The sequence below is a fragment of the Planococcus citri genome, chromosome 2 (genome assembly GCF_950023065.1).
Source record: "Planococcus citri chromosome 2, ihPlaCitr1.1, whole genome shotgun sequence".
NCBI lineage: Eukaryota > Metazoa > Arthropoda > Insecta > Hemiptera > Pseudococcidae > Planococcus > Planococcus citri.
Window position 1 is genome coordinate 31415246 of NC_088678.1, and position 12415 is coordinate 31427660.

Consider the following 12415-nt stretch of genomic DNA (forward strand, 5'->3'; position numbering starts at 1 on the left):
GGTATACTAGGAGTACTGAGCATTTCTTCACGACGCAAAAATCTGTCAAAACTGTTGAAAAAAATCGATTTCTCAAGTTCCAGTGATTGAAAGCTGAAAATTTTTACACAAATTCATCAATACACCATCAAACGGTTTCCAAACCCTTTTTTCGAAAAAATATTATTTAGGGTTGGAGGGATGTATTTTAGGGTGAATTTATTATTAGGGGTGGTTAGTTTATATCTGGAGTGAAATAAACTCCAAATTCGAATTCAGCGATGTAGAATTAGGGGGAAACTCGTCACTTTTACTTTGGGTAATTTTGATTTTTAAAAAAAAATTTCTCAAAAATTACGCTGGAGGCTCCACAATGGCTGGAAATGGCAAAATTTGGATTTGGCGGGTGAATAGCAGTTTTAGGACTTATTTTGAACATTTTTACTGGTCAAGTACGTACTTTAAAAAAAAAACATAAATCACCAAAATAGTCAATTTTGGATTTTCAAAAATTCGCCAAAAATCGAAAAATGAACTTGGGCAGCTGAAAATTTGGATTTGGGGGTTTTAGAACATGCTCTTTCCAAAAATCGCGGTCCCGTTCAAATCGGAGGCGGACACCTCAAGAGGTTCCCTTGTAAGTATTATTTCGCTCAAATTTTGTGAATTTTGAAAAATTCAAAGTCTTCTATGTCGTATTGTGGGTCAGGTATGTGTTAAACCAAAAAAATTATAAGAACTAAAATTATTCAGTACCTCAAGTAGATTTGAAGTTGATAATTTTCACGCTTTAATTACTGACCTTTGTCTCTCGATCGGTAAGTACCTACTACCTACCTACTCAAAGATCTAAGAAATAGGTATTTAAGACTAGAAAACATGAACTCCGATGGTATAGTCAACGTGCTGATTAATTTTGGTTCTTATAATTTTTTTTGGAGTTAACGCGTTTCTGGCCCACAATACTTACAACATAAAACAATTCTGAATTTTTCAAAATACACAAAATTTGGGCGAAATAATATATGTAACGAATGGTACAGACTACAGAACTACATCATAACATATACCTAATTTGGGGTAGGTGAATCCGTTCACGCAGATGCATCGGGAATGCATAAATCGAGCTGCCAGTGAACTGTGGTTTCATTTCCGCTAAAAGTACCCAAAAAAACACATTTTTCTACTCTGTTTCAACTTCACGAAACATTATCTCAGTATACTCGTATTTCTTAGGCAGCAGCTCGATTTTATATTCTGACGCAAAAAACTCTCGTATTTGCTCATTATTTCTACACCTAGTTATTGGTATATAAGTGCTGTTTCCTTTATGCGTTATCCAGGCAATGATGATATGGGGTGTATTTTCTCGATGAAACAGATCTAAAAATCGTATTCAGTGACCCCAAATCAGGTAAATAACTAGTCCTGTACCATGCATGTCCGAATCATCTGTGAATTTTCCCCATGAAAAATTCATTTTTCTATGCCAAATGAATTTGTTGGTGTTCACTGCTCGTGCTGTATAGGTAATTATAGGTATGAAGGTTTCCCTTTTTTTTTCGCTAGAGATTGCATCAAATTCATCTTTTACAAATTTTCAACAGGTAATACCTATACCTACCTAGGTACTTGAATATTATAGTTGGTACGTCATACGTGTATGTAGTACATACGTAGAGTTACTTATGCATTATAGGTAAGTCAATATATATGTAGGTATTATAGATACCTTAAGCCTCAAAGAATCATTGATGTGGGGGTATAAAAAAATTAGGGCGACAACGACACCAAAATTCAAGTTTATACCCAAGTAGGTATAAACTTGAATTTATCAATTATCGCCTCACTTCCGGATCCTTCAGCATCATTTTCTACTCGTAGCTTTGCATAAATTCTAATACCTACCTACTAAACTATAATAAGCAGTCCTCGGATTTTTGTGCTGGAGCATATTTTTTTAATGGATCGGGGATAGGGAATTTTTCAATCATCTCCACGATTCATTAAATTTCAAGTAAAATGAGTGTGGTACCTAACTTAGAAACGTACATTTTACGACTACGTACGTATACCTATACTTCGCGATGACTGTAAATCATCCGATAATGTCTCCAGTTTTAGATCCCCGTTTAGCTCTCGCGACTATATACAGGTATTGTTTTACTGCCTTCGGCAGTCTTGTAACAGACGAGTTAATTATGGCGTTCGTGTATTTTTCTATATTAAAGGCCTATGATCTTTAGCGCCGGCTACAACAATGAGTCTAATTCGTTAGAGCATATTTTGGCATATTATTTCGCCTTAAAAGCATATTTGGTGGCATGGCATTTATCCTAAGTACATTATTATCATTCACCAATCAACCCCCACCCAATCATTCAAATAAGTCGGCATTTATTATAGGGAAAATGGGTATTTTAACTTAATATGTTGAGTTTGAATATACTTAGGCCTGCTAGCTAGTTAGCCATTTAGAGGTTAATCATCGATTTTTAGGCGGTTGAAGTAAAAAGCAAACATTTTAAGAATCGTTTTCACCCCCTGTGGTTTCAATTGAACAACATGAGGCGAGTGTGATGCTTTATACGCATTTCATCCCGTTTGTCTTTTGTGTTCATCTTTCCTTTTTTTTTTACCAGTGCCAGCAGCGGCGTGAGGACGCATGCGACGATGAAAATGACTTTCTTTAACATTTGTGTGTCCATTGAGGAATGTCGGAAGGTACCAGACAAAACTAAAGTCTGGTGTCTCCGGCCTGTCTGGATACATGGTCATATGTTTTGTACCTACTTGGTTCATTTCATACCTAACACCCTCGTAATTTCTCCGAACCCAACGATGGATTGACATTTTTATTGACTATATCCTGTGTCCTTTAGCATTTTTTTTTTGCATTCAAGGAAACAACGTCCACGAGACATATAATGCTTTGTAAAAGTCTTTAACCTCACCTACCTCCTCCATCTTGCCCTTTTTAGACCATTCTTCTTTTTTTTTCAAAAATCTGCTGGAGGCTCCAAGCAAAAGATGGAATATTTTAACATTTTAAAATTTTGTTGTTTTTTCCAATGGGCAATACACATCTGAACCGGCAGACGCCGATTTTCGCGACAACCAAAAAAATGGTTAAAGGCCTTGGTCCATTTTGTGCTGCCGATCTGAATTCATTTCTCAAGGGGAGGGGGTACGAGGGGGTTTGTAACTTTTTCGCCTATCGGTATGTACGTACAATAGGTATACATAGTGCGTGGGTCTGTGTATGTATTTTTTTCGCGTGCCATTTCTCTAGACAAAACTCACATACTCGTATTCATTACTGGTGTAGGGAGACTGTGAAACCAATCACCGATAGATTTCTATGCAAGGTACCTATTTAAAGGTTTTTTCCACCCTTTGGAATTTTCTCTATGCCTACGCCTCTTTTTTAAGCCAAGTGCCCTCTCACAGCGGCGGATTGGAGTAAAAGGGCCCAATTTTCGAGTGCAATATCAAAGTTTATGGTTTTTGATCCTAAATCCATTTCTAGAATCATTCTGACCTACAACTCAAAATTCGATACTTCGGAATGAAATATTGAACCGAAATCGAAAAGTTTACAACTTCATTAAGCAAGAAATTTAAATCCATGCCCCCCCCCCCTCCTTCCACCCTGTTTTGTCTATTACGTAAATCTCAAGACTCAATCATTCCTTTTCGCTCAATTTTTTTTTAAAAAGTCTACTGAGCCAACTACTAATCAAACCAAACCTTCTCTGGGATTGGTTGGGGGGGGGCGTGCTCGATTTTTCAAGTAACACACATCTGAATCATACATATATTTGAAAAACGAATCTGGACGTTCGATATATCGAATAGTATGTTTTCAAGGTCGCTGGGTACGAATATGAACTTCTTACCTGGGTCCAAACCCCTCAATGTCCCTCTGTGACCCAAAAAGTGGACCAAAATTTTGAAAAAGCCGAAATCGTGAAAAAACTAGTGATATATTGAATAGTATGGTTTCGAGGTCGCTGAGTACGAATATGAACTTATTTTTTGAGCCCAGCCCCACGAAGCTCCTAGCTAAAGAGAAATATCCAAGTGCAGTGTATAAGCTGTACCATTGGGCAATACTTCGCGATGCAAAAACTGTGTCGAAACTGTCGAAAAAATCAATTTCTCAAATTATAATGATCGGAAAAAGCTGAAATTCGGAACACGAATTCATCAGTACACTATCAAAGGGTATCCAAACCCTTTTTTAGGCAGTTAGAGGTTAATTATTAATTTTCGGATGAACTTTATAATTGGGGTTTGTACATACTTATTCGGAGTGAAGTAAACTCCAAATTCGAATCCAGCCGCCAGCGGCCTAGAATTAGAAATACCAGGCACGGACTGGATTAGTTGAAGGTCCCTGGTGGATAGTTCGAATGAGGCCCTCAAAATTTCCACCGCTTCCTCCCAAAAAAATCTTTCACCCCGTGTATTTTGAATGCGAGTTTTACATAATGTTTTTTTTTTTTAATTTCTCATTCAATTCTGCGAAAATAGGTAAGTCAACCTGGCAAGAGAAAAGACTGGAGTTTCTTGAAGGAGGTGAGGGAGTGAAGTGTTGGGAGGAGGGGTGTGTTGAGTGATGATTTGCAGACTGGTTTGAGAAAAAAAGTACCAATTTTGCCGAATACAAAGATGAGTTTTAAGATGAAATAAAAATATTTGTTAGATGAAATGGCAATTTTGCCAATTGATATAATTAATGTATACATATGTACTTACGTGTTAGGTTCATAAAAAAATTGTCATTGTTAGTTTTGAATTTATAGAAGTTTCAAAGTGGGATTTTTTTACGTTAGAGATAGGAATTGGCTCGAGCGAAGCAGGGGCAAAAGCTTTCTAAAATCTGGGTTTCAATAGGTGAACCACAATGTTTTAAAAATTAGTTCATTACTAATTATTGGATCCAAAATTTTACAATTTGATGATTTATGTGACCCACGCTAGCACAAACGAAGTAAGGGCAAATGCTTACAAACATTTGTATTCTAAAAAGTAAAATATCACGTTTTTTCGTGAAGCAAAAGCATTTGAAAATTCGTGTTTAAATAGAGTAAAAATAGTATATTTTTGGTTTAAACATGGGGCCCCTGGTAATCGCCAGTCAACATCATAGACCAGTCCACCCTCGGCTTTGAAAAATAAATTCAATTTGTAACATAATTCTTTAAAACTATATTCTGGGATCGATAGGTAGGTACCATTGATCATCTATGTATTTGTAAAATAAAGGGGTAGTTATTTTACAGGATGTAATGTAATACCCCATGATGAAAGAAAAAATTGGATTCTGATACAAATTGTTTAGAAATAAATATATCTGCCTTAATTTACATTTAACTGACAAGAGAGCCTTCAAATTCGCAATTCAAATTTTGTATTATTGAAAATTATATTTTGAATGTTTTAAAGTATTCAAATACTTTCGAATATGTTTTTTTTTTTTTTTTTTAATTTGATAGTTGAGAATTCAGAAAAGTCACAGTCATTGCATCTAGTAAGTATCCGAAATTTTTTTTCTGGTGAAAACTGAAGATAATCAAATACTTATGTATTCTTCTAAATGCAAAATTAACTAGCTCACAAATTCCTCCCATCAAAATAAGTATGTATAATTACGTACGACTTTTTCACTTTCAATTACGATTTAAAATCATTAAACAACATATTAATGAATTCCCTTCAAAGACTTGCGATAGGCAACTTAAATAACAGAAGGTCAGGGTTGAAGTTATTTTGAGTACGAAACACCCCACATAAAAAAAAAAAGTATATTTGGTATTTCAGCGTCTGCACTGATTATTAGATACAGAGAGATACAGAGAAAGAAGTTTTGTGTTCAATGTTGGTACTCCACAACAACATCCAGAATTTTGCAGGTTAGGTAATATACAAACATTAAAATAGGAATAATAGTGTCTCCGACTTTCCATAGTGCCGTGCTTATAAGATCTCCCTATATTGAAAATATTTGGCAACGTGTGTATTTATGAATAGAACTACGTTTGGTACATTGTACAGTCCGTTGATGGTATATTGGCTGAACCTTTCCTCTTAGCCAGGTACACTGGTACATTTATGTGTGAAAAGGTTCGAGTCAACAACCGGAGGATTGTGGAATGTGCAATGATCGTCTCTACGATGTATGCGGCTGTACCCCTTCCCCTCCCATGTAGATAGGTAGGAAAGAGGGTTCGCGGCTCGCGCTCTTTATGACATTTATAGCCGCAGATAGGGCTATGAGTATGATTTACGACCTATACGTGTACATAGTTATCGCGCCAAAAGTACCACGTGATGTAGAAGAAGAAGATTTATGCCTATATAACGAGCTATTTTGGCGGCAAATCCTCACTTGGTCTCGGCAATACGCGTTAGCTGGTTCTTCGTCACGTGAATATAATTTAAGGTACATGGAAGTCCTGCGACTTCCATGCCTAGAGTCTTATAGCATAACCCACCTCGCATGTGGATAAAATAATTTGTTTTTAACGTTATGTTGATCTTTGATTACATAATAGTAGATGTAAAACGACGCGAATTGCACAAAACTGCAAAACTGCACAGCCCCTATGCGCTGACTGCACAGTTTATTTACGATGCGCTGACTGCACAGTTTTTATTTACGATGCGCTGACTGCACAGAGACTATAGAAGGTAGGTAAAGCACTGTACATATACAGAGATAGGTGTTGAATAAGTTGTCGTTTGTGAAGTGTACGAAGGCAGAGATGTTGCAGTGTGTTGAACCAAGTACCTAGCTGCTTTCCTTCTCACTCACCAACACAGCCTCTCTCTGTCTCTCAACAAACACAGTCTCTCTCTTTCTAACAATTGCACAGAGACGTTGCAGTGTGTTGAAATCAAGTACCTAGCTGCTTTCCTTCTCACTCACCAACACAGCAGTAAACAAACACAGTCTCTCTCTCTCTCATAGCAACAAACAAACACAGTCTCTCTCTTTCTAACAACTGCTGCTTAACACATTAAAGAGCAACATTGATCATGACCCAGAGATTGCTTGAAGTTAAGAAACAAATAGAATTTTTCAACTCATCTGTATGTGTATTTTTAATGATCAATGAACCAATGAAGAAGAAAATGTATCTTTAACTTGACAATATTTTTTTGTTTGACCATCAAATATTATATGATTGAGAAAAAAAAACAAGCTTCCTTCTTCACCTAACCATTTACTTAACTTGACTACATTGTCTAATGTGGAGAGTATGAAGGCAGTGGCATGGAAGAATGATAAACTAGACAGTTGTTGTCTCTCTCATACGTATTACCTTTCTCTTTCTATAGGTAAAGCATCCAGAGTAGTTATTTCATGGTCATAGCAGCATGAGAAGTTGTTTAACGCAGAGCATGTGTATCTGTATCAAACTAGTTTTTTTCTCAGTCATACCTACTGCCTCTCTCTTTCTATTATCTGTTGCTTTGTATTCCAACAAAAATACAGCAATTATGATGAGACTAGATTAGGTACCTACAGGCATAAGTAATGAAGCGGAACTAAATTGCACGTGGAGTTGTATTCTAACAGTAGAGTTATATGATGAATGACTGTATGGTACCTATTTAGATTCCTATCTTATACAACTGTTGGGCTGGGTTAAGTACGTACATTTGTGAATTAAAAATTATTGTAGATGCTTGATTTGTTCACGAAACATTATGAAATAATTTTAGGTAGTTAAAAGACAATGTATGCCTGCACTCCTCCAATCAAATAAATTTTATTACCAAGGTGATATGTGTGCAGCTATACTATATGGTCATTTTTTTTGTTGATGAATTGTTACGTAAATTTTTTTCTATACAGGTACCTACAAAGTTATATAATGGTAAACAGTTATCACTTTCCTTGAATAAAAAAATGCAAGTATCTGTTTAAATAATTATAGGTACCTTCTAGAATTTTCAAATGTAACAATATTTAGAGAATTGCATTGGTTTTTTTTTTGATCATTAGACATGAAGGTTAGATTAAATTTTTTTATTGCATCTAAAATTGAAACATGAATGATGTCTCTATTCTAATAAATGTAAGCACGTACCTATGTATGAAGAATGAGGAAATGAAGGATGTTAAGATGATTTGAGATTAGTACCATTTTTCATTAAATATATCAAGGTTGAATTAAATGCAGTTGTGCAATAATTTCCACCAAAAAAGTGAGTGGATGCATGTCAAATTTAATGATTTAAGTAAATTATTCAACAAGGAGTACCTATTGTACATGGAAATTTTTTCCTGGTCAAATTTGTATATATAAGGATGATTTTTTCAGGATATTTCATTAATTGTTTGTGCACTGTTGTTAACAGTATTATCTTGCTCTGATAGTAGTATTTGTGGTTCGTGTGATTTTTCATTTCATTTATTTTTTTCATTTTAAATACTACACTGTTGTTAACAGTATTATCTTGCTCTGATAATAGTATTTGTGGTTCGTGTGATTTTTCGTTTCATTTTATTTTTTTTTCATTTTAAATACTGCACTGTGGTTCGTGGAAATTTTTTGTTTCATTTTAATTTTTTTCATTCAAAATACCTGCTTATTCAATATGAATTCTTCAATTGATAATGTTGCATCTCGTCCTGGTGTTTCTGGTAATGATTTAATGGAAATAGGAGTAGGTTCCAACCAGAGTGAAACCAAAAGGCAGATGGTAGCTTTCTTTTCCATCAAGTTACTCAATAAGGAGATGTCATTCTTACACTTATTAAAAATAGTTGAAATAACTACATTGATCAAATGGAATGCAAAGATAGAAGAAAAAGTAAGTGTCAGCTCACTTTAAAAATTAAATTTTGTACCTATTTTTATACAGTGATAGTAATTTTTTCATTTTTTCTTTCTTACAGAGACCACATGATGGTGTAATCATCATAAGTTTTCCGTTTCAAATTAAGGGTGAAACGATTATGGAGAATATGGAGCAAGTGTCTCGAATAGACATGAGACACTACATTACAATATCAAAGGTGGATTATTTGACACAGGAAAATCGTAATCACATGGAAATATTACGGTCAAAGTATATACGAAAGGTTAGTTATGTTTAAAAATTTTTTTCTAACACATTTTCTTAATTAAAAATTTCTTTTGAGCACCTTATAACACATTAACACTAGATTAATTAATTTTAATGTTTTTTGTAGGGTATAACTTGTTCCGTTTGCAATTACCAAAGATTTAATACAGAAAAGGAATTGAAAAACCATCAGAAAACTAGAAACCATTTATTACGAGTAATAGAAAAATTTTATGACGAAAATTCGGAATACATTTGCCTCACTGGTGATTCCGCATTTAAAAATCGTATATCAACCCTGATTTTTGTAAACAAGGAACCTGAGATCACTATAAATCACTTTTTCGAAAAAATCAAATTGTCTTTAGTGAATTATTTGGAAACTCGTTTGAGTATTGATCCAAGTTTGAAATGCAACTTTAATTTATTTTGTTGGTACAAAAAAATTGATGATGAAGAACAAATTTTCAATTTGAATACTTCGAATATTCCATTTTTTTCAAACGATAATATTTTACAAAAACTTGAATCTCAATTAATTTCTCAAATTGATGTACAAAATGATGAATTCACAAAACGAGGATCGGGTTGGATGTTTAATTCTGTTTCTGAGCTAGAAGTTAGAATCAACAAAAATGATATCATGAAGGGAGGTGGGGCCTTTATTAAATTACCTACAGGTTTAAAAAATAAAAAAGGACTGATAAATGTTCAAAATACAGATGACCGTTGTTTCTATTACTGTATATTGTTAAAATTTGTAGAGAAAAAAAGAAATCTTTATAGACCCAGTATTTTTTGTGACTTGGAAAAAGAAATATTTGAAAAACAAAAAATTAAGTTCAATTTCAATCATATAAAATACCCAACTACAATAGAAGATATCAAAAAATTTGAAAAATTAAACAACACTGTTTCGATAAATGTTTTTGTATATGAGAGAAACAAAATCTCACCTCTAAAAGTAACTGATATAGAAAAAAAGTATCATTATGATTTATTAATGTTAAAAAATGAAAATGAGGATATTCATTATGTTTACATCAAAAATTTAAACAAGCTTCTTTCATCTCAACTTAATAAAGGAAGGAGAGCTGTTGAAATTTGTAAAAGATGTTTAGCACATTTTATAGGCAGGGATAGATTACAGAAATTAACTGAACATAAACTGTACTGTAAAGAAAAATCGGTATCTCCATCATGTTACAAAATGCCTACTGAAGATAAAAGGTATCTGTACTTTAAAAATTACCATCATGAAACCCCTGTTACTTTTTGTGTTTTTGCTGACTTTGAAGCTCTCCTTGTACCATGCAAAGATACAAATCTTACTAAATCACGTTTAAAAAAATTCCAAAAACATGAGCCAATAGCCTTTTCCTTTTATTTGGTACATGCAGAGAAAGGAAAAATTCGTGACCCTGTTTGCTATACTGGTCCTAATGCAGCCGAAATATTTTTTAAAATGATTAAAAAAGTGGGCCTTTACGTTGAAAAACGATATAAAAAATACATGAAGGTAGAATATTGTAGTAATTTGACTGACCAAGAGTGTGACAGATTTTATACTGCACCAAAATGTGTAATTTGTCGAGATGATTTTAAAGTTGGTGATAAACGAGTACGTCATCATTCCCACATTACAAATTTATTTCTTGGACAGGCTCATTCAAAATGCAATTTGATAGCTCGTACTCCAACATTCCTTCCGGTTTATTTTCACAATTTATCCAAATATGATAGCCATTTAATTTTGCATGGTTATAAAAAGGGAGCATTGGATATGGAGGTGATACCATCTACTGAAGAAAATTATATAAGTTTTTCTAAAAAAATAAATAAACATTTTTGGATCCGTTTTGTAGACTCATACCGTTTTCTATCATCAAGCTTACGTACTTTGGTTGAATCCTTACCAGTGACTGAACTTATACACACACAAAAATATTTTTCTAATCCCAATTATTTTGATTTAATCACAAAAAAAGGATTCTTTTGTTACGATTATTTGGACAAAATTGAAAAATTACAAGTAAGGGAACTTCCATCGAGGGAAGATTTTTATAATCAATTAAATGATGAGGAAATTAGTGAAGATGACTATAAATTTGTACAAAAAGTTTGGAAAACATTCAAATGTCGAAATTTAGAGGATTACTTAGTGATTTATGTGATCTCAGACGTCTTATTACTAGCCGATGTATTTCTATCTTTTAGGAAATTATGTATTGATAACTATAAACTAGATCCATGTTATTTTTATTCTTTGCTGGGATATGCCTTCGAAGCTATGCTTAAGATTACTAATGTTAAGTTAGATTTATTAATAGATATAGATCAATATTTATTTTTAGAAAAAGCAATGAGGGGAGGTATAAGTGAAGCTGTGACTAGGTACTCTGAGGCCAATAACAAGTATGTTCCCACTCAATATGATCCAAATAATCAAAAACTAAATTCAATAGTCTACTGGGATGTGAATGGTCTTTATGCATTCATAATGGGGTACAATAAATTTCCAGTTCGTGATTTTTCATGGGTGAGTCGAACAGACATTGAAAAGTTTGACACTAATTTTATTTTGAATTTGGATAATGAAGCTGATATAGGGTATTATTTGGAAGTTGATATCGACTACCCAGAAAGGTTGCATGATTCTCATAATAGTTTTCCATTTCTTCCAATAAAGAAACCTACTCCTAAATCAAAAGTGGCTAAACTATTGTGTACTCTTGAAAATAAACAACGTTATGTTTGTCATTATAGAAATTTGAAATTAGCTTTGAAACATGGACTTGAATTGAAAAAAGTGCATAAGATTTTGACATTTAAACAAGAAAATTTTTTTGAACCCTTCATCAAGATCAATACTGAGTTGAGAAAACAATCAAAAAACAAATTTCAAAAATCTTTATTCAAGTTAATTTCGAATTCAACTTTTGGGAAAACTATTGAGAATCAGAGAAATTATTCAAATTTTAAATTGATTTGTGATGAAAAAAAATTAGCGAGATCAATTGCTAGACCTACTTTCAAAAGCTCAACAATTTTTTCTGAAAATCTTGTTGGTGTACATTTCCATAAAAATACTATTACATTGAATAAACCGATTTATTTGGGAATTACAACTTTGGAGTTGTCTAGAAATTATATGTACGAATTTTATTATGAAAAAATACCTCAAATTTTTCATGACCTTCCATTCCCTCAGTTACTGTATATGGATACAGATTCATTTATTTTGTCTGTTGCTACTGACGATGTGTATCCATACATTGCTAGAAAAGGTTTAGATTATTTTGACACCAGCACTTATCCAACAGACCATCCTTGTTACTCAAATGTGAATGAT

At 33.4% G+C, this 12415-nt stretch overlaps 1 long non-coding RNA gene across 1 annotated transcript; it reads left to right on the top strand.

The window, feature by feature from the left end:
• The first annotated feature begins 8145 nt into the window (after positions 1 to 8145).
• On the top strand, positions 8146 to 9492 carry LOC135835421 (uncharacterized). Its single transcript, XR_010556885.1, has 3 exons — positions 8146 to 8808; positions 8894 to 9079; positions 9191 to 9492. It is a non-coding gene; the product is annotated as an uncharacterized LOC135835421 (long non-coding RNA).
• Positions 9493 to 12415: the final 2923 nt, after the last annotated feature.